We start from the raw sequence: 24,658 nt of genomic DNA, 5'->3' as shown, positions 1-24,658 counted from the left end.
GACAAGGAGAATTCTGGGAAGAGGAAGGCTGAGTCAGGAGAATCCAGCCCACCATCCAGGGAGCAGCTTGTAATGGCACACAGGTAAGGCCACGGAAAATGTGGCAACATATAGATTAACAGAAATGAGCTGAGTTTAAGTGTAAGAGCTAGTCAATAGTGAGCCTGAGCTACTGGTTGAGCAGTTTTAATTAATAAAAGCCTCTGTGTGTTTACTTGGGTCAGAGCAGCTGTGGATTGGGTGGGATACAGGAAAACTTTAGCTACAGTAGGGGGAGGTAATTAGAGGAGAGGAGGGAGGGGAAATTATTGTCGGGATGTAAAATAAATGAATAAATTTAATGAATAATAGTAACTTTAAAAGAAAATACAAAAAAACCCACAAAAAAAAAACAAAAAAAAAAAGAAAATACAACAAACAAACAACAACAAAACTGTGTCCTCCCCAGGCTCTGGCCCTGTAGTTACAATGGTGCATGCAATGACTGTGATTTCTGCAACCACAGACAACACTTGTCATCAAGAGACAGTATGGTTCCAGCCTACCAAGAAAAAGAAACAACATATTGAGGGAGGTATTGTTTGATCAAGAAGCCCAACTTCACAGTAGTTCTAAAATGGGAAGAATTCAACATTAGCTGAGCATAGACACTGTGTTGTAAAATTTTTACACGGAAAAATTCTAGCTTGTGGCAAAGTAGTTAGTGTCTATGGGTGAGATAAGAAGTTCTCAATAGCAAATAATAATAATAATAATAATAATAATAATAATAATAATAATAATAATAATAATTTGCTACTGTGTTTCCCACTGTTCTTAACAACATGTCCAGTTCACATGCTAGCATCCATATTAAATATGTAAACTATTAGCTAGTCAAGAAGGTACATGCCTGTAATCCCAGCATGGGAGAAGCTGAGACCAGAGGATTGACATGAGTAAGATACCAGCATAGACTGTTATCAAGACTGTCTCAAAGCACAAAGGAAAAAATGACCACATTCTCGAAGGAAAGGGATGTGGGATAGTGTAGGTTTTAACACTGAGGTTCTGAGCACTGGCTCATTGGGACTGTCAAAGGCTCTTTTCAATCTTTGTATTTCAGCATGCCAAGTGTTGGTGAAATGTGACACTTACATCTGTGTTTAAATGGTTATCCATCTTACATCTTCTGCACTCAATTCTCACTCCGTCCGAGGAGCCAGGTTCTCACAAACAGGTATCTGCTGCCTTACTGAGACCTCAGCCATTCATCAAATAGTGAAAAATATTGACCAGAAAATACTCCTCCATGAAAAGAACCATTTGAAAATGTTTGGGTTAAAATTTAATACAAATGTAATTCACAGTAAATCTGGTCCTTGTAACTCTGACACTCTCAAGGTTCACAGAACATAAAAACAAGTCACACTTGCAATACGGAAATAGAATTACAGAAGAGAAAGCAATCTCCAACAATCACCCTGAAAGACCATCAGTGAGCTGAAACTGGCATAGAACAAAAGAATCCAATTTACTGGTACTTAGTAAATTGTCTATGAGAATTCTTTTTAATATGTACTCCTGTGTGTTATTTATTGCAACAGCCACAGTGAATAAGAAGATTTACAATCAAACAATGCACCAAATGCCTCAGATATTTAGACTGATCATCCTCTATTACTTCACTGAAAATGAATGCATTATTTTAAGTGCTAACATTTAAGAAATTGGGATACAATTTCCTCCTTGCCCTATTTTTTTTGATAACTGTCACAATCCTTAGAACAATGTGTTTGATGCACATATCTCATTTATAAAGGAACATAAATTTCACAGGAGGAAAATCAGTGTGTGTTTGGGTTCAAGGTCATTATCCCAACAAGTTCAGTCTTTAAATATTCTGCTCATGAGTAGAAAGTAAGTTTGTGATCATTTCAGTTCTTATCCTTTGGTATTTAGTTACATATTCACCCCAGTTCGAACGCAATCTGTCATGACGCAAGGTGCATTATTATTTATAAGTAGCTTCATAACGTCTTTTGAATCTCATTTATACCTTCAAGTAAGAAATATAAGGTGAGCCTAGCCTTTAACAGATGAGCTATCACACCAGCCCTGCCATCACAGAGTTTCTCTCTAATGATTGATGGAAGCAGATGCAGAAATCCACAGCCAAACACCAAGCAGAGCTCCAGGAGTCCAGTCAAAGAGAGAGAAGAGAGATTCTATGAGCAAGTGCATCAGGATCATGATGGAGAAACCTGTAGGGATGACCACACCAAACTAGTGGGAGCTCATGAATACTGGATCAATGGCTGTGGAGCCTGCATGGGACTGGACTAGATCCTCTGTATGCCGAGACAGTTGTGTAGTTTGATCTGCTTGGGGGACCCCCTGGTGGTAGGATCAAAATCCATCCCTTGTGCATGAGCAGGATTTTTGGAGCCCACTACCTATGATGGGACATCTAGTGCAGACTTGAGGCCGGGGGAAGGGCTTAGACTTGCCTCTACTGGATGTGCCTCCCCATGGGAGGCCTTGCCTTCTTGTGTGTGGGGGGAAGTAGAGGGTGGGTTGGGAGGGGGAGGCTGCGGGAGCAGAAGGATTGAAGAGGGGGATCTTCGATTGGTGACTAAAATGAATGAAAAAATTTCTTAATGAAAAAATAAAATAAAAAGTAACATTAAAAAATAAAAAAATAAATGTTATTCTCTCTGGAAAAAAAAGGATATATAAGGTGATAGAAAGCTACCTGTATAGCTACCTTGTCTAGGTTGTAGGAAACCTCTTATTCTACAGCTACATTTTTCCCTTTCTTTATCCTAGCACATAGCAACAGTGTCTGTAAATGCCAAAAGTTTATTCCACATGGTTGGATACTGTATAGTTGTGTATATCAAAGTCTACATTCACAATTGCTGGAAATGAGTAAGACTTTTAAGCAAGAGTGTATTAGTCACAGGCACACAGACATTTATGTATTTGTGTATACCCAACATTTAGTCTTTCTTCTTTCTCTTTAGGAAACTGTAATACATCTGAGTTAGAGAGTGTGTAACAAAAGAAAATTATTTGTAAGATTTGGTTCACTCAGTGGTGCAGCTGTCTATCTGAAAATCATCAGTTTAAGAGAGCTGCTGGTACAATTCTGGTCTGTACTGAGTGTTAGTGAATCCAGAAAACAAATGACATAAATTGTATTTTAGGGGGAAGATGTGGATGATGTTCTAATTAAAGCAGGAAGTCATGAAGAAACAGATGGTGACTCCTTCCTTTCTCCACCTGTTTCCATTTAGGACCTCAACCAATGGACAGTGTTCATCCATAGTGACAAGAGCACTCTTTCACCAAGATTACTGATATGAGTCCAAAGCCCATCTGGAAACACTATCAGAGAAATACCCACAAATCATTTTTGATCGAAGAACTTGAGCCCAGTCTGTATGGCATGTAGAATTGACTATCACAATGGGATAATTTCTCTTGTGGATATTTCAGGTCTCCACATCTATATAGCCAACACAAAAAATACACAAATAGAATGAGTACTGAGTAAATACTCTTGTTGATTTTTAAGCCTGTTTATCTACCTATGGATTGACCTGATACTATGTGAAGATGAGAGACATGTTATCTAAACAAATCCTCCAGTGTGTCATTTAGAACATTGCAATTACAGAACAGGAATTTTCTTCCTCCTACACTTTTTTACATTAGCATAGCATATAGTGTGTGTTCCATGGCTCCAATGGTTCTGATTTCAAGGTCTACAGTTCTCAGTAGTATCATTCACTGAGCACTCATTACACATCAGGTGCTACTTACATCCCTATACAATACTTGCATAATCTCCACATTTCTCAGAATACATTGCAAAATTATTATTTCTATTTCAAAAAGCAAAACTGAAGCCTTATCCAGTTAGTAAATGTAGATAGATCTCACAGTTGTTCGCTGAAGCATCCCATCTCCAACAGAACTGCCTGTAATTATATATCTAAATGTTTCCATTCACCCAATAGAATTAGTTATGGAAATACTGTGATTTAGATTTATTTTATATGTATGAAGTATTGACACATAGAAAGAGAGTAAAGGAAATGGAAAATGAAGAAGGGAGGAAAAGAGAGAGAGAGAGATTTCAGTCAGCCATAGAGAGCATATATTATGGTAGTTAGTTCCATTATAGGATAATGGATCTGAAAACTTCCTACAGTTGACTGACATGTAGTGGGTAGCTGTTCTAGCTTTGACCTGGAAGTACTACCCTCAGTGAGGCTTCTGGTAACTGTCATGCCTACCTATGACCTGCCCCTGAGATAGGGCCGAGACAGGAGCCCTTAAGACCTGAGATCTGGATGTGCCTTCTCCTCTTCATTCCTGGTGGTCTTGGACACTGGATAGTCAACCAGCAGAGTTCTCCAGAGAACCCAGCTGGACTCCACCTCACCTCTCCCGGATCCTATAACCAACGTCCTTACTAGCTGTAAGTTACCCCCAAATTAACCTTCTTTTTTAACTATGTGGAGTTGTCTTAATAAATCCCCCAATACTGATGTCTTTTTGGAACTAATGGAGAACAATGTACTACTTATGCTTGTGATCATGTTTGGTATGTATGCAAATATGCTGTGGTTCATACCTTATGACCCATGGCTAGATATAATACATAGTCCTTGATAATAATAAGCAATCATGTTACTTTTGTGTTCTTATATGATGTATTACATTATTAGCTTATAGTCTTTCCTTAGTTACAAAGTTTACTGTAAAAAATTATGGTCATGTAAACACCATTCTTACCATTCTTGTAGATCTGTGCTGATCTTGTCTATAGACTGCAGAATTTCCAGTTGTGCCTGATTTAATTTCATTTACTGTAACTCTAGAAGCAACATGTGACTGAATACATATTATATAGTCATTAAATATGTATTTGGTGTTTGGCATGTTGTACCATACAGGACTAAACAGATGACCTCTATAATGCTTCCACAAAAATCACCTCACCTTTAATCTTCTAGGTAGTACTCATGATAGGTGGTAATCATGTGTATATAATGTGAATGTGTAAGCATTTTGTGGAAAACAAGAGAGAAAGAAAGAAAAGCTCTTCTAAATCACAGTAAGTCAAAAATTAGCAATTTCAGTATCAGAAATATGTCAACATGTGTAGAATCTTGCTGAGTTCTATAGACAAATAAAATCCTCTGTATGGTGTATCACGTAAAAAATATCCAGTTCAATTTTAATATATCTTAAACTGTAGATGTAACCAACCATCTTATTAAATAAGAAACACAGAACCAATGCAAAAAAGAAAGCCAAGAGATCAGAGCTAAGAACCTTACCCGTCTGCTGCAGCTAGCCACTTCAGCCAAGAGAGCTCTACAAAAGAGACCTACTTCCTGTCTGTCTTTATATAGACTTCCTGTTCTGCCTTCTCATTGGTTGTCACTGCCTGTCTGTACAGATCTCCAGGTCTTCTATGGTTGGTATTGAGATTAAAGGCATGTGTCTCCAATGCTGGCTGTATCCTTGAACACACAGAGATCTACCTAGTTCTGTCTACCAAGTGCTGGGATTAAAGGCGTGCGCCACAAATGCCCAGCTCTGCTATGGCTTGCTATTAGCTCTGACCCCCAAGCAACTTTATTTATTAACATATAAATAAAATCACATTTCAGTACAAATAAAACATCACCATATTAAACAGTATAACATTGAATGAAATGAGGAGGAATATATTGTAAAAAAATTGCTTTTATTAAGCATAGTTATAGTTCACCCAATAAATAAGACAATATTAAAATGTTACAGTTGTTATACTATTTAAGATATATTAAAATTAAACTGGATATTTTTTATTTGATACACCATACAGAGGATTCTATTTGTCTGTAGAACTCATCAAGATTCTATACATGTTCATTGCCAGAAGATTGACAATATTAATTTAGTACTCTTTTCCAAAAGTTTAAAATTATGGTTTTAAGCTGGGCAGTGGTAGCACATGCCTTTAATCCCAGCACTCAGGAGGCAGAGGCAGATGGATCTCTGAGGTCAAAGACAGCCTGATCTATGGAGTGAGTTCCAGGACAGCCAGGGTTACACAACAGAAAAACCTTGTCTCAACCCCCAAACCAACAAATAAATAAAATTAGTTTTTTTAAGTTGTGGGGTTTTTTTTTTTTTACTCTATCATTTCACTCCATCTATCATTGTTTTAGTTATTAAGTTTCAGCATTTATTCTAGACAATTGTTTACATTCTGTCCACACAAGACATGTATATTAATTGCTAGATGTGGAAAGAAGCTTTGTATTTCATTAAAATGAATAATCCTTTCTGCTGATTTTCATTAGTGTTTTACAGAGATATATTTATACCTCACTACCACAAATCCATAGGGGAGAATTCCAATCTTTATAACAGTGTCTTGAGTGAGGTTTGTGGTGGTGTTTATTGCTTGGCACTGTCTGCAGACAAATGGGAAACAGATACTATTTAACACAAAAATGACTTATTACATGCACTGTGATTTAAATTTTTCTTGGTGACAATATGTATTCGAAGTATAATAAGAGGGATTTTTATATCTGAACTATCATGATTCAGATGCCTTATTATGTTCACAATGCATATCACATCAAGGCAGAATACAGATGAATGTTTGTATTTCCTTGCATTATATTGATGCTGTGCTGTCTTAATTTGAGTCCGGGAAGCAACTGGTGATATAACACTTTAAGACATTTACTTCTAGCTGCTTTCAAAGATGACATAAGTGCTAATATAGTCATAACCTAACTAGATGATACACATACATAAAGTTTAAAATCAAGGAAATTAGAATTTGCTCAAAATACATGACATGTATTTATAATCAACCTTAAAAATGTGAGAATTGATAATAATCTGCTTTCCTTATTTAGATAGAGAAGAAATAAATACATTTTTGCAAATTTCAAAGATAATCCATGAATTGTTCAATAACTTGTATTCATTAAAATTTCCCAAGGAACATTAGTATAAGGCCCTAAAACCACGAATATATAATCATTTTCAAAATAATCATCCTCCTAGCATGTGCAATTCTGATGTTACTGAGGCAAGTTCTCTCACTCAACAATAAAAGTGACTCATAAGGAATTCAAAGATGATTGTATTGGGGTTCAGCCTGGAAAGTACCTATCCTAGTACATCTATTTCCATCTTGAGTTGTCAGACTATTGAAATGACAGAACCAAGAAACTGGAATTTCCCTCAACCATCCGGTGGAAATGGAGGGGCTGCCTCTGGACCTCTTTGTTTTCTTCCCAGTAAGGTTCCAGTGGATTAATCTCTTTTTTTTCTGTATTACACTGCTAACTTTGTCTCTTCAATTGTCCTATTGAAGACAAAATGAGGCTGGCTCGTTAGAAGAGTCAGAGCCCAGGTTCTAATCCAAACAGCTCTGGTAACAGCTTGTTGGGAGGAACCAGATATTAAGAGGGGATGTGGAGCTTGTCCCTTTTCAAAATGACTTTCATGATTGAAGTAAAAAAGTTGTTCTGTGGAGAACATGACAGAGATACTTGGAATATAGGGAGGTGGGTCAGATGCCAAGGGCCTTCCTTCCTATTAGCTTTATACCAAAAAGGCATAAATTACCTTCTTTCTAGGATGACATGAGGCTTGAGTGTAAAAGCTGAACTCTTCACTTGGAGGAGAACCAAGGAAGAATATTTAACCTCAGTAATGTTGGCTTCAACCTTGCAGTCGGTGGGAATTGCTCTGGGTGTTGTGGAGCCCAGGATATGTCTAAAATATTTACTGTCTTCCGCTTACTTTTTAGTTTTGTGGCCAGGAAGGAACAAACCACAGTATTTATTGCATTTTGACTACTTTTCAGCTATGCAGGCATTGGGCCAAGAAGATGGCACTCATGGCATTCATTGTCAACAGTTTACCTTCCTCTTGGCAGTCTGTATAAAACTAGTTACTAGTGCAGTTTTAACCTTGTGATCTTATTCTTACTTAAAATCTGAGTTTAATTTTAGTCTGTGCATTGAGGCCGGCTTGGAAACAAGTTATGCACAGGTTAGAGATTTCCCTTAAGACCACTTAGAAATTGTCTCATTTTTAATATTTTTGTGATTTCTTTGCACACCTGTCAATTTATCACAGACCATAGTCATGCCATTTTGTTCAAGAAGTGAACATGCTGATATTTGTGTCTCAAATGGTGCCTGGGATGTAGGTAGCTACAGAGGACCAGAGGATCTTTACTTCCCTTCCTTCCTGACTAAAATCCCCTGAAAAGATAGGAGTCTCCACAACATTGTAATATCAGGAGCTCATGCAGTCTGGGGTGGTCAACATGAAAGTGGAAGTATTCTTCATGGCACCTCCGCAGTGACTATTTCCTTGGCTGGACAACTATCTGAGAGAAAATGATGAATTTTGAATTCTCTAGTTTTCAGGAACTTAGTCAAGCTTTGGTTTTGAGGTCAAGTAGGCAAGAGTCTAGACTATTTGGATAAGATTTTTTATTTCTATTCATATCAAAGGAAAAAAATCCAATGATTTTAAAACTATTGCATTCCATGTGAATCTGAATGTTAGGAGATCACAGATACAGCTTATGGACCAGTGGATTAATTCCCCTTTTTCCTGTGTTACACTGCTCACTTTATGCTCTTCACTCCATTCACAGAGTATGAAAGTATTTTGAGTAATTACTTTCTTGAGACAGCTGATACGTAATTAGTACTATGCAAGACTCATAGAGGAGCTGTTATTTACACAAAGCAATAGACCTTGGTCCCTCAAGCACAGTTTTTCTCCTGGTTGAAAAGATGAGGTATGAAGCCTATTGTGGTGTTCAACTATCTCGTTCAGGTCCCCCAAATATTCCCACTGTTAGAGTGCTTTGTAGATAAGTCTGTGGAATGGAAATTGTAAATGACATCCTCAGTGCTGTAATGTTCAGGCTTGAATTTCTTGAATATAGATGCAAGTTACTCACAAATCTGGCTCATTTTTAAACATTGTATTTTACATTATTGCTCAGAATTCTTTCATTGGATGCTTGGTCAGCTCACTTTCGGAATGAGATCCTGGCGAGGCTCAGAAAACAAAGCTACAATGCTCACACTATCTAAAGGCATGAGGGATGTAAATACTTACAAAGCCTTTTGGGGAAGATGATGTCAAGTTGTTGCATAAATTGTCAATCACAGACTAAATACCTGGTCAAAGGTCCTTAATAGGGAAAGGAATTAGTTCAAGAAGAATTAGAAGGCATAGTGGTGTACATTAGTCCACAATGGTAAGAGCTCAGGACTACAGCTTATTATATGGGTCAGGAAGCAGGTACAGAGCCAGAGGGTGGCTGCACCATATCCTCTAGGACCAGCTCTAGATACCATGTTCCAAAAGTCCACAAGTTTCCAAAACCAGTGCCACCAACTGGACACTAGATTTTCAAACACAAGAGTCTGCCATCTTATTTTATATTCAAACCACAACTGTGACCACTGGAAGAGGATGGCAAACTCAAAAGGACACTTTAGAATGTTTTAAGATTTTCATTAGATCAGGTCCTCTAGTTTGCCAATATGACTCATGACTTTTTTACATTAGCCAGGTATTTCAGTTTGGATAAACTGGATTCCAGTATTTCTAGACAGATCTCTCACTTTTGCACATTGATATCTTTTTTTTCCTGACATGTTCTCTCATAGAATGCCAATTATCAGGGTTTACACATCTCAATTTTTCTTCCTTTACTGTGTCTGAGATTTCTGTCATGAGAAAAACTGTTCCCTGTAGAGAATATTTGTGGAGATTGTAGCCACTCAGCAGGGAACATGAGCACAGATATAATAAACTAATACATTTCTAAAAAGCTTACTTTGGGAGGAAAAAAGCAGTAGATGAAACTGTGGAGCAAATGGGTCATCAGTTTTCCAAGAGCCTGTGCAGAATGACAGAATTAGTCCTGGCAGTCATGAGCATCCTTGCAGGATGGGAGGCTCAAAACCCACTGTGCCTTTAGGACTTAGTCATTGTTGCTGTTGAGTGCAGTTTGCACTGTTCCTGCAGGGTGTACATTTTTATGGTCCCTATCAGCTCCAGTAGACCCACAGGCAGGCTAACTGTCAAGCATCAGAGTCATGATTTACATGTGCTTTAGACAGCTCTTCAGCATATAGCTTCTGAATTAAAGAAGAAGAGATTTTACAGTAGTTCTGACATTCATAGGATTGCTGAGTTTGGTGGAGTAGGTAACAAAACGGTTTTGTGTTTTTTGTTTAGTTTTTAGAAACTGAGTTTTAGATTAATCTTTTGAGTCTCTTACTACTAAGACTTTTTGCATTGTTTGCTTTTGTGAATAACGTGCTTGTCAAGTGGCTTCTCATTGAAACAGACCATCTGAAACTGACTTCTATGTAAGGCCTCTGTGAGAAGTCTCACTGCCTTGTGTTCTTGAAGTGGCTCTAAGTGGATTAAGATTTAAACCCACACAGGGGCAATGTGGAAGGAGATGGGTAGAGGAACCTCTACTGTATATACACAATGTAAGTATAAATTTTGATGAAGTCATTGCATTTTCCATCAATAAAGCAATAAAACTTCACAACATATTTCATTTATGTCTTGAAGTAGTTTAAACATGCTCCACATATGAGTAACAATTAGTTTACAGATGGTTATTTTCTCTCCGTCTCTCTCCTCCTTCTCCTGCTCTTGTTTTTGATTAGTTTTGTATTTCTTATATATATCCTTTCTCCCCTAAACACTACTAAGGAGAAGATAAGGCAGCCGAGTAAACAGTTATCATATATCTCAGTCCACAGTTTCTCCCAGTGTGTGATCCATCGCTAACAGCCAAGTCTGGTTTAATTTCTCAGAAGAATTCTGGAAGTCTTTTGAGGCTTGAGCTCTTGAGTTACCTGGGAAGCAGAGTTTTGGGAGACTATGGAGAGACAAGATGACAGTTTCAATCAGCCATACCTACTTAGTGGTCTGTGCTCAGTCTCCCTTGCCCTCTGAGGACACAGCATTCACATATCTGCTGTGTGTGGTGAGCAGCTTGTCATCAATGGTCAACATCTCATGTCAACAGTCACTGTTGAAATGCAGTGAGCAGAGTTTATTTCCAGAGAATTCTACTTTATCACAGGTTCTGATACTCCACATAGGCTTTGAATATTTCCACCAGTCTTTAGCAAAGTTCACTCAACTTCCTTCTTGTAGAATTTAAAGACATTTTTACACACAACTATCAAATGGGCTTCATAAAGAAACTTTAGGCAGTCCATGACATCTATGCCCTTCCTTCAATGATTCAGGGAAAAAAAAAACACATCCACTGCTCTTGCAAATCTATCAAGGCTTTGACTTTCATCTATCAGAGAAGGAGGAATTGAATACATAAAATGAGAAAAGGCAGACTCACAGTCAAGCAGATATCGCCCATCTGCTTCCCCCTCTCTCCTCTCCATCTTTCTCTTCTCTTTTCTCCTTCTTTCTCTTTCTTTACCTTGTCTCTCCTCTCCTTTCCATGAGCTCTCTCCTTCTTTTTCTCTCACTCTCTCTGTCTCTTCTCTCCTTTCTTCTGTCTCCCCTCTTCTCTGCACAACTCCTCCTCCCTCATAGAACATGTGTGTCTCCTGCTCCTATTCCTTGTCATCACTGTCATTATTGCTGTCCTCTTAGACCTGGTCATCTTTCTCATAGTCCTAATAGCCCTCCTTCCTCCCCTCTTCCTCCTCCTCCTCTTTCTTGCCCCCATATGTGTACCTCCCTCTCTTTCTGCCTCACTCTCTCTGGATCCCTTTCTTGAACAATGACACAGTGAAGCAAAGGAACTCAACAATAGAAGTGAGTAAGAAGATTCAAACAAAAAACTATGTCTGTTCAGATTAATCATTGTGAATGACAAGAGGGGTGTGTGCTAAAACCAGGATGCACTGGTCCCTGAGGGACAACATCCAGGGTAGAAAAACTTATTACAAAAAGAAGCAGGATAATTCATTGCTTTCCCAACACTAGCTCTGCTGAGGAATGCAGACTAACACAACATTGGGAATGGAAAGGGATGACACTCAAATACAGTACCTGGTGTGGAATTTCTTCAACCTCTGGCTCTTGAGGTCACTTCTTGAGGTTTTGTCTTAGAAACTCAGTAGAGGTGTCACAATATCTTTTGAGAGCAACTGGTGTTAATTAGAATGTGTACCTTAAAGGGATTTTTTTATAGTAATCGGTGAAGACATTCTGTGGATATTATTTAGTTCTTGAAGTGTTCTGAGCCATAGAGCGTTTTGCTCTTGTACCTTACACACCTGAATCCTACACACTCATGGTTTATATTTGGAGGCACACACCACTGCAGTTAATTTTGGCAGAATCTTTTTGTAGCCAAAATGTGTATGTAAATCCACACTCCCAAAGAAGCCTTTCTGAGTTGAATGAGTCTGAGAGACAAAAGAAGCCAAGAATTCCCAGCGAGCACCATGTCTGATCCACCAAGGAAGGCAGGTGCAAGGAGCTTCAACGACTCACCCCTACCATAGTTCCCAAATCATGCTAGGAAAACACTCTGGTCTGCTGGGTGGAGAGGGAAGAAGGAAGAGCGAAGGATCCATAAAGGTCCAAATAAGCTCAAGTTCTCTCAATTACTTCTTAGCTGGTCCCTCTTGAGGACATGATCCCTTTATTCATCCATGCCTAGTTATACCAGATATCTAAATAACAACCATTCTAAATTTTGTCCTTCAGCTTCTAACTTATCAATGCTTCCCTTCCGCCAACAGCAGACTCTGATTCCATTTTCACCAAGAGTTCCCATGACTACTTCAAACATCAGCTCAGCAGTCTCTCTCAGTCTTCAACTCCCTGCCTTCAGTCCTGCATCCGAGTCCTGTATGATTTCTCCCTATGTGAAGAGGAGCCCATTCTGCCCTTCTGGTGTGGTACTGTAAACACTACTGTCACATTATCTTACTCCTCATTCCTTCACCTCCCTCCCCTCATTCATTGGCTCACCAGGTGTAAACACACATCAGACAACTGCATGCCAGAATGGGGAGGAAGCTTGCAGATGTTAAGGCAGGCAAGCCTGATGTAAAAGTCAAACATCTAACCATTGCATTTCAAGACACATGCAGTGCTGAAGTACCAATAGCATGGAGGGAGGCACACTTAGGAGATGAGCTCTAAAGAAATTGAGGAAGAGATGGTTAGATCAAGAGGGAGATCAATCCCAGAGGGAGGAAATTGGAAAGCTGGATGGAGAACTGTTATTAACTAACAGGAAAAAATAATCAGGAAACATCACAATCCCTATATTCAAACTAAATTTCAATAAAGAAAGAAAGAAAGAAAGAAAGAAAGAAAGAAAGAAAGAAAAGAAAGAAAGAAATAGAGAGAGAGAGAGAGAGAAAGAAGAAAGGTAAGGATAAGTGAAGCAGAGAAATGAACATGCAGTCCTGACAAATCCACACATTGGTCTTTGAGAAAAGTGACAAATGCACTTTCATACTGAAAGAATAGTTTATTCAATAATTAATTTGGGGATAGCAAAATTTCCACATAGAAAAAGATAAAACTTAACATTTATTGGCTGCTACAAATAAAATTCAACTTAAATGGATAAAGTACTTAAACATAATACCTGAGACTGTAAAACAAGAAGTGACAGGGTCTAGTCCCTGGTTTTTATCTCCTGGTTTCTAATGCAATATCAAAAACACTGGCAGCAAACAAAATCAAAAGTAGACACATAGGGATTAAATTGAAAACCTCCTGCCAAGCAGAAGATACAATCCACAGAGAAAAAACAACCTGGAGATTATAATTATATTTCCAAAATGGAATGTTTCCAGTAAAGTACTCCTGCTTAAAATTAATTTTAGTAATGATTTTATTCATTGAGAATTTCATACATTGTATTTTGATCATATACATCTCCTCCCTGAACTGCTCCCAAATCTTCCCATAATCAACCAACTTCTGTCATGTTCTCTCTCTTAAAAAATAAATCACGAAGTCCAGTTTATGTTTGTCAGCTACTCCTATGTATAGAGCTTGCCCCAGCATGTGGTCGATCTACTGTGTTACTTTACTAAAGAAAATTACTTTGTGTCTTAAACAGGTAGAAGTTGCCAATAGCTCCTTGGCTAGGGCTGGGACTTCATGTCCACCTTCCATATCCCATGCTGGGATTTTGTCTTTTTTAATCATGAACAGGTGTAGCTGGAGTTTTTCTCTCTGGGCCCCACCAAGCCCCCACAGTCCCTCAGTCCACTTATAATCACTCAGACCCTTATATTACTTATAAACTGTATGGCCATGTGGCTCAGGCTTCTTGCTATCTAATTCTTATATCTTAAATTAACCCATTTCTATCAATCAATACCTTGCCACGTGGCTCGTGACTTACTGGTACATTATATCCTGCTCCTCATGGTAGTGTTGGCTGGCAGTGTCTCCTCACTCAGCCTTCCACTTTCCAGAATTCTCCTCTCTCTTTGTCCAACCTATACTACCTGCCTGGCTACTGGCCAATCAACACTTTATTTATTAACCAATCAGAGCAACACATTCAGAGTATACAGAACATCCCACTATGAATAGGTCTTGTCCTTGTTGTCAGTTTTATGAGTTCACATGAACATCCATCCTGTTGTGTCTGGTAGAAACTGTTTCTCTAGAGTTGTTTACTACTTCTGGCTCTTAAATTCTGTGTGCCTTCTCTTGCACAATGATCCTGAGCCTTGGGCTAGGGGTGTGATATAGACATCCCATTTAGAGTTGAGCACTCCAAGGTCTCTTATTCTTGGCATATTCACTAGTTGTGTGTTTCTGCGTTAATTGCCTTATACTGAAAAAAAAAAAAAAAAAACTTCACTGATGAGAGTTGAGCAGTACAGTGAACTATGAATATAGTAATATGTCATCAGAAGTCATTTTATTGCTAAGTCATGTGCTTTTCCCATAAAGCATGTGACTCAGCTAGCCTCAGATTCTTCGCTTCATTAATTGTATCAGATATAGTATCAATCTAATGGAGCAGACCTAAAACCCAATCAGAAAGTATTGGTTACCCCAGTAACATTTGTCCCATTATTGCACCAGTGGGTAGATCATTCCAGGCAGATTGTTACTATAGTCCACAGAATTGCTAGCTGGGTGAGAATGATCACTATTTTTCTCCTTCAGAACTGAAGCAACTTTCAAAACTACAAATGCTAGCCAGAATGTATGAAGCTTCCAGTTGATCAATCGCTCAATTTTTCTATGTGTTGTGATATTTGTGGTGTCTTCAGCAATAGGGTCTAAAATAATGTTCTAGAAGGTGAACATGCAAATTGGTGGGGACTGTGGTAGACTTTTCTGTCCCACATGCCAGCTCCCAAATAACCACATGGAGAATTCTTATTAATGAAGACATCCTGACCACTAGCTTAGGCTTACTACTAACTAGATTTTATAACTTAAATTAAACCATGTTTCATATCTATTCTCTGCCACATGTTGGTACCCTCTTTCAACATGGCATGTTCATCTTGCTTCTCTCCATGTCTCCTCATCACTGACCTTCTTCCCAGCATCCTCTTAGGCTTCCTCTCCTACTCAATTTCATCCTGCCCAGCTATAGGCCAGTCAGCTCTTTATTAACCAATGAGACTAATGTATATTTATATTTCCACATCAAGGATTCATGCAAACATCATTGTTAGAAGTAAAACAATCTATGGAGAGGCAAGAATAAAATTTGGTTCAACATGACTTAGTGGGGCTGTTTCAAACTTCTCTAGTCTGTCCCCAAGTACTTTATATTTTATATATTCAAACACAGTAAAACTTCGTAGGAAAATTTCCTCATGACAAGGGCCTAGCGAGAAAGAGTTTGTAATAAGCATAAGTATGGGTTCCATTGACTGAGAAACAATGCTGGAGGTAAGATCCTAGGGAGGGAGGGATTTAAATAAGCATAATAGCAAACTCTTTTACAAAGTGTGTTTTATCTCTTTCACAAGGATGGGTAATATTGATAGAGAAACAATGTTAAGAAATTTGGTGAATTTGCAGAAGGGCTGGTTTCACAGTGAAAGATCACAAGATTATTAAAGAACATCCATTCTAGCTTTCTGGATGAATAGGTGTCAATAACTTCCACTGGAAAAAAAATAGCCTGCATGTTTAAGAATTCTACTTTCTCTAAAAGATGTGTTGTCTGTAATCACGTCCTTCTATAAATCGGCAATAGCCTGTAATGTTGGGTAACCCATTATTGATACCAGGATCTTTATTTTGTAATATACAATATACAGTTGGGACATTGTCCCCCCGTTATAGGTTAACTATTATTTAAATTCGTCTTACGTCTATATATGTTTTAAGAAGCTTAAACAGTAGTAGGTTTCCATATGACTTTATTCAAAAGATATTTAGTATTAGTTATCCCTCCCATATTTCTTCCTCTACCATTCCCTTCTCATTCTCCAACTTATTTAGTCTTTCCCCTTCCATTCCCCCTTTATCCTTTACAATGTTATTCTTGATTGTTACAGCAGATGGCAGACAGAATTTCCTATAGAGACAGAAATGTCCTATACAGTGAACATAACATTTCTGTTATATAACATTTAACTTTATTTACATAAATAAAATTTCTCCTAAAGCAAACACTCACATGATCATCAACACTTCCCATGTCATTTAGTTTATCTCTGAGCTTATATTCTGAGTTCTCCTCATGAGCAATTGTGACTGTAGTTAGTGTTTAGAAATTCATATCATTGACATTAAGTTGGGAATATATAGTATGATTCTGGGCTGAAAGAAACTGTTGTCCCAACATCATCATCAAGTGCGCAGTCATCCAGGAGGGACCACACTGCACACTATGATGGCAGTTTCACCTGCCTATGTGTGGTATATTCTGCTGTACAGATGTTTTTTTTCTATTAAAAAAAGAAGTTTAGATAAGCAGGGCTTTGGATCTGGGTAATTGTTGAATGAAAGTATCTTGGGAGATTAAGGCTAAATTTGTAAAACATCACTTATGGGGGAAGGAAGATAACACAACCTGACCTACATAGTTCCTCTGTAATTCCCCAAATGTGTGCATGAAAGAAAGCATGACTCTAATTAAGTAAAAAACTTGCTGGTCCAAGAACTTCAAAGCCTCTAACTGACCAAGAAAATGGGAGGCTCTGGTGAGGAAATCATATTTTTTATGTTAATGCTCTCAAAGCAAGCAAGCCCTGAAAACTGATTTACTTGATACACACACACACACACACACACACACACACACACACACACACACACATATATATATATATATATATATATATATATTAATTAAAGTTGGTGGCTTACTTTGTATTTTAAAAGAAAAGTAGTGATTCACTGGCTGGCATCTCTGTTTAGAGGATTTCAATCAAAACTATCAGGTGAGAGTTTTCACAATCCATATCAATTTGGTGATAATCCTTTAAATGCTGGAGGTTTACAAACTTGTTGGCATCTTCCATGGTAATGACCTAGTTGGAATGTACTGTTACTGTTAGAGACTGATGTTTTAGGGTTATAGAGATGGGACAATTGCCATCACAGCTATTAAAGGTGTTGCTCTTCTAAGATGGATGTTGTTGTTTCTGATAAAACATTTGAATGTGTAGCTGTGGGTAGTTGTGATTCTGCAGTAGCCAAGAATATGAACACTCATGTGCTAGTATGTGCTAGATATAGTATAAAGTATTTAAAACCATGTTAACAGTCTTCTTTATATAGGATACATGATTATAGAAAATGTTTCTGGTGTATGTGTGTGTGTGTGTGTGTGTGTGTGTGTTCACCATATGCATGGTGTATGCATGTGGGCATGTACTCCATAGCACATATTGGGAGGTCAAAAGAATACTTCTCCTTCCTTTCTGCCATCTGACCTGGCCTTCTCCTTGGGTTTCTGGGTTTTTATTGTCTGGGCCGTTTTACTGGCCCTGGTATATTTTTAAACATTTTATTGAACTCAAACATTTCACAATTGTCATTAAATACTGCATGCTTCTTTCATCAATTTCAACACCTACAGTACAAGTGTGTCCTGTTGTCCCATTTCACATGTTAAGGAAATTGTGGCTGATAGATTGTGATGATTTCCAGTACCCGACCTTTAAATGACATGGGAAAAAGAGGAGATAGAATTACAGTGCTGTCTTCTGATCAAAAGCCCTGAATTTATATAAAGCATACAAAAGCTCTTCATTAGAAAGAAATAGTGTTGAAGAAAGAGAAAGAAGGAAGGAGGGAAGGAGTAAATAAGGGAGAAAGAAATAAAATTATTAAACACTGCGCAGCTAAGAATTGACCATGAAGGTTTTAGAACCAGTAGAAAGGGGGAAAGGAAACACTTTGTCAATTGATTCTCTTTAGATAATCAGAAAGTGACCAGTGCCCAGGCAGGAACCAGCAGGAACCCTGTAGGAATAGCCAGGTGACCAACAGACCCAGAAGTCCAAAGCTGCAGCTACAAAATGCCAATTCTGAACTCTCTCTTCGCCAAGTGGATCCCCAGAGTGCCTTTCATTTGTGGCATCTAGTCAGAACACTTGTAGTGAGTCACTGAGAATTTCAGTTTGTTGTTGCATGGGTCTTATTTGTTTTTATGTTTTGACTTTATGGAGTTATGTAGATTCCAAACAATACTAACCATGTAAATATTTATTTAGAAAATTCTCTAGACTTTGAAAATCAGAACTCAGCCTGAATTCTATTTCATAGAAACAATGTCTAGATGGGGTGGAAGGAACACCGGCTATCTCAGTTTTCTAACTGCCTTGACCTTAAGGAAAATTAAAATTTTATGTCTTTATGATTTTGCAATTTCACAACTTAGAATAATACCACAGTCAGGCTCTTCCTCAAACACAAAGAGTTTAGGTTAGGCTGCTGTTTTCCTTAATCATTATATTTCATAGAAAGCATAGGCTCTAGATATCATTGGGCTGTAAATCTGTCACATTTACAAAAGAAAATTCCTTCTGGAGATGGAAGATGGCTCAGTGGGTAGGATCACTTGTTGCTCTTGCAGAGAACTTAGGTTCAGTTTCCAGTACCCACATCGTTTTACACAACCATCTATAACTCAGATCCAGGGCACTCAAGATCAAAATTGAACACAGTTGTTGTGTGCTTTCCAAAACAACAGGTTTTGCAACATGTGGACACGAGCTAAGCTTAGCATAATCTTTTTTCATAAAAGGGCATTCAGGAAAGGAAGATTTAAATTATTTTGCTAGTTATAACATCCTGTGTTTTTTTTTTAATTTAAATCTTGACTCATTATCTTTAAACAACCATAAGAAAATGGATTAGGAATTATATATTTAAGTAACACAAGGACTCTTTGCTACAGATGTCTTTCTGTATGCTGTGAATGTGTTGCTCCGATTGATTGATAAATAAAATGCTGATTGGCCAGTAGCTAGGCAGGAAGTATAGTATAGGTGGCACAAGCAGAGACGAGAATTCTGGGAACAAGAAGGCTGAGTGAGGAGACACCAGCCCGCCTTCCAGGGAGCAGCATGTAACAGGCACACAGATAAAGCCACAGAACATGTGGCAACATATAGATTAACAGAAATGGGCTGAGTTTAAGTGTAAGAGCTAGTCAGTGGTAGGCCTGAGCAAATTGCCGAGCAGTTTTAAATAATATTAGCCTGTGTGTGTTTATTTGGGTCTGAGCAGCTGCAGGACCAGTGGGTGAGAGAGATTTGTCTTGACCACAGGCCAGACAGGACTGGAGTAAACTCCAGCTACAACTATTCATTGAAATTCATGTGGCTAAAATACATGATTTCAATGCTAATATCATTCTTACTTCTTGTCTCTTAGATACTTTTCCTTTGATTTGATATTTGGCAGCACAGATAGCATGAAGATTGACAGTGTGTCAAGGGGTTAAACGTAGAATTGGAGATAATTTCCTTCATTTATACACAGGTAAAATGCAATCTTCCTTTTAATGTCAACACAGGGACCTGAATCCATTTGCTCAACTCTAGATATTTCTAAGCACAGAGCCATGAACACACATTAGGATTGCATCTATTCTCAAAGGTAGGCAGAATCTAAACAGGCACACCTACATGTAAACCATTTCTGTTTAGTGTGAGCAGACCCTGAGACTTCCTTACAGTCAAGACATGGAAAAGGTTAGGGTATAGATGTTTGTTAATAGAGACATAAAGGAAAAGTTACATTTGAAAATGGCAGGCTTCCATTTAAATTCTAGTGCCTTCTGCTCCTGGATTGTTTCTTCATCACAGGGTGTGAAGGAAAGTTAAACTAAGCAGTTTTACCACTGCAATTTTGTGTTCTGTATAAGGCTATGTTTATTCAGACCACTGTCACATGTGGCAGATGGGAAATAGCTCAGCATTAGTTGTATATGTCACTAGTCAGTGATGTTCTGAATTATTGATAATGATTTGCTTCACCACTAGTAGACACCAAGTGACTGACAGCAGTAATTAATTAATTTTATCAATATATAGATGAATTGTTTTAATTCAGAAGATAAATTTTTGAATTCTCTTATACACTACCTGTCAGTAAGAAGTATCTATCATTCTTTATTGGATCACTATATTTTTTAAAAAATTCACTAGAAGAATTAAAATTTTGGGTTGGAGTGAAGGCTCAGTAATTAAGAGAAGATACTGTTACCCATGCAGAGTAACTGAGTTTGGTTTCCAGCAGCATGCTGGGTGGCCCATGCTTGCCTGTAACTCCATCTCTGGGGATCTGACTCCTCTACCCTCCTTGAGTGCTGCACACACTTATGTGCACATACCCATCCCCCCAAGCCCCACGAAGACACACATATATACAAATAATTAAAAGTAAAGTAAATCTTTAAAAACAGTTTAAAAGAATTAAAAATCTGCAATACTATAAATGTTCTCTCTGACATCTTTGTCATCACTCTGAAATATGTAAAAACTTCTCCTACTAGCTGAACATGGTGAATGCACCGTAGACAGACTAGCCTATTTCATTATTTCAAATGTCTCCACTGTGCTTGAGTAAAAGTAAGCCTAGGGTTGGCTCTGGGCAAAATGTCAGTTTCAAAATCCTTATCCTTTTAATAAAAGCCTTAAACATTTCATTCTCATCTCCTTTCCTGGTCTCAACTCTGCTCTCACTCCCATGCCCAGGGTTATCTTAGTGTATTAGACTTTCAGGTTGGTCTCCAAAGTCTTGTTCCCTGTCTTTGCCTCTGGCTTTTTGTGCAAATGTTACTTCTGCCTAGAATGCTTCTTTCCTCCCTATAAACTATTTTCCTTCTCTGTATGCATATATTCTTCCAAATGCCTTTCCAGATATAAGTTTTATGCTTTCTCATATTTTTAAATTACAATCTTTACTATGAGACATGAAGAAAATGATGGATTTATATACACTGATACATCCGACTGTGAGATCCTGTACTTCCCTTCCCATTTTTACTTTTAAAATAATTTTACCTCACATTATAATTTATACAGTGCATCTTAAACCATAGTTTATTAGATAATATTGGAATTATGAAGCTGTCTAGATTTGAAAGCTTGAAATTGAAGATGGTTTCTCCCTTATTTTATCATTGACAAGTCAATGTTAAATCCAATTCTCTTCATCTGTAGAATGCAGATAAACAATCTGCACAAAGAACATAATTCAGAAGGAGTCAATAATCTATAAAAAGTAATTGAAAAAGCAGTTATTAAGTTTAATTTATTTTGTATTTGAGTGTTTTGTTTCTTCCCTTTCTCTCATCCGGGAAGAATTCTAACTCTCACCTTCCATCTTACCTTTATTTACTCTTCAGATAACATTTGCTCCTACTGTGTCTGAGTATGTTAATGCAACCTTTATTTGAAATCTGTGTCTACTTTTCTCATTTAGGTACCGTGTTTAACATTTAGAAGTCCCACACAGAATGCTTCTGTGAAATGAAAGGGGAAGAGTGATGTCACCAGCAATAAAAATGTCTACTAGAGTAGTTGGAGGTGGGTCTGGAGATCAGGAGAAATCTGTCATAATAGCTACTGAAGACAAGACTCATAATTACACTCTGAAGGACATTCTATGATGTTTTAGAAAAGGGAAGAAAAGTCACTTTGTAATTTGTATTTTACTTTTATCTTCTAACTTTTTCCTCACTTTTCTTCATTTTTTTGGTAGCATTTATGAAGCCAAGTTCTCAAATGAGCTTACAGAGTTTACATTTCAATCTCATAACTCTGTGGTTTATATATCTATTCTTTCAATGACTTGAATACAAACTCACACTATATCAAAATCATAATTTTAAATAAAAGTAGACATACATACATAAAGGATAAGATGAAAATGTTTAAAATCCTCACATATAACAGATACATGGTTTCAGTACAATATTATTTGCTTGATCACTGCAGTGGGCACTTTCTACACAGTTTGGTAGGTTAGTGAGTTCATTGATCTTCAACAATGCAAAGTCAGTTAAGAAAGTTTTTCTGAATCAGGAAGCAAGTGAACTAGTTTATACCTTCAAACAGTCATTCTCCCAACTGTGTTTCATGTTAAAATAGCTTCCAAACCAAATATCAGGTAAACTGGAATAGTATAATCCATTTTACTAAATTATTGAATATTCAGATATCTTTCTTTCTTTTCAAGTTATATTTATTTTTTTTCTGTTTCACTGTCTGTATATCTGCAGTGAATATAGCAGCCAAAGAAATCAAGAAAAATGTAGACTAGTTCTCTGATAACTTACTTTACAATATAATAAAGATTATACAGTGAAAAAAACATGAAATTGGAGTTTACGCCATTTTTACTTTTTCAAAGATTCAAAGTATATTGTACTTTTTCTCCAATAGTAATGATTATTTTGATTATAAAGATAAATTTAAAAACATCACCATTCAAAAGTATTACTGCAGGATCTTAACATTCATGTGTCTCAGATTAAAACCATTCAGATACAAAAGGAAGGTAAAAACACTTCTAGAAAATGTATCCACTGAAAATTGCACGTGACCACTTTTGTTAAAAACTGAGCTGTAGCAGTGGAGCTTCTCTAACAGTGTGTATTTCCTCTAAAGCTTTTTCTCTTCAAATTACTGTTAAGAAATTTTACAAAGTCCTATAGACTGAGTGTGCTTGTAAAACTAAAATTTATTTGTGTCATCTTACTTCAGTTTTACCCTATTCCCCTGTTTTAAATGTGAACTGAAAAGTCCATTCTTCAAACATGCTGAGCAAGATGTCATGTGCCACGGACTGGCCCATTGGTGGTACCACGACCTAGGGGGACCAGGGCTTGGGTAGTCAGGAAGGCAAAGATTCGGTGAATGACAGACAGACAACACACTCAGAAGTGGTTTGAATCTGCTGCAATTTTACTTCTGCAAATCAGTAGTTTATATACAGAAAAGAAAACTATCAAGTCATACAAGGAACAACAAGAGCTTGGCAATAATTAAATTACATCATCTTTAAAAAACAGCAAGCACACAATTATTAATCGGTGCTAGACATATCCCTTCACCCACAAGAACAGACACAAAGAGCAGTCTGTGTTTTTTAAACTTAGTACAGTCCCTAGACTTGTGAAGGCTTCTTTGCGGTGGCGGCTGTGTCCTTCATCTTTATCTCAGCCGCTCTCTAGTTTGTTATGCACTTCTGCTTTTCTGGTTCTCATGACCCATTTAGCCAATTTGGATGCTGCAGATCCTCCCTAAGTCTTTCTTCAGTTCTTCTATCACATATCTCTTCTAATATAAAACCTTTTTACCTGCTGGAATACGGACTCTTGTACTTTTACTCCTGTAAGGGGAAGGGGTTCTGTTGTAGTCCTTAAGTTTCCCATGCTGAACTTCCTCAACAGAGGGGCCCACTATCTGCCTCCTATGAGATAACGTTTTCTACCATAAATCTCTTTAGTTGGGATTCTTAAAGGATTCCTAGTGGGTGAGTGTTCATTCCCTAGAAGTGCCTGAATTATTATACTTTCTTTTATCTAGCAGCTTGGGGTCTTTAAGGAATAGCTCATTCTGCTATATCTAAATAAGGTCCATGTCCAGCTTCCCCTTTCCTCCATAGTTCACAACCCAAGCATTCATTAGTTTTGGCTGTGATTCATAGATTAATTAGAACATTATCAGAAAAGCAATTATACAAAACCCATAGCCCAGGGAGCTCATGATCCGTGAAGCATGTCTCCTTCGAAAAGGAAGCAAAACACGGGCACTCTGCCAGGGACCTCCAGGGAGCTTAGTCCCGTGGGACAGACACATCTCCCATCTGCTATTATTGACACAATTGTTCACGTCACACGGACGACACTGGAGTTGGTGTGGCAGTCATGTTCCCTCTAGTCATTAGTAAATAACATCATAGAAGGCAGGTTTTGTACCACAAATGTGGGTTTCACAGAAGATGGTATGTGGAAGAGTATCAGACAGACAAAGCACACTGAATGCACCCATGCTTTTCTTTAAATCCTCACTCTGCTGCCCTTTGCAGTAGGTAGTATCTTGATGCCCACTTTACAAGTAGACGAAACAACATGTCAGATGGTGAGAATCAAATGTACAGAACAAATACAATAACTTAAAAGCTTTCCATTTTTCAGTGA

The sequence above is a fragment of the Peromyscus eremicus genome, chromosome 1, assembly GCF_949786415.1.
Source record: "Peromyscus eremicus chromosome 1, PerEre_H2_v1, whole genome shotgun sequence".
Taxonomy (NCBI): Eukaryota; Metazoa; Chordata; class Mammalia; order Rodentia; family Cricetidae; genus Peromyscus; species Peromyscus eremicus.
Note: the sequence above shows the minus strand (reverse complement) of the source record.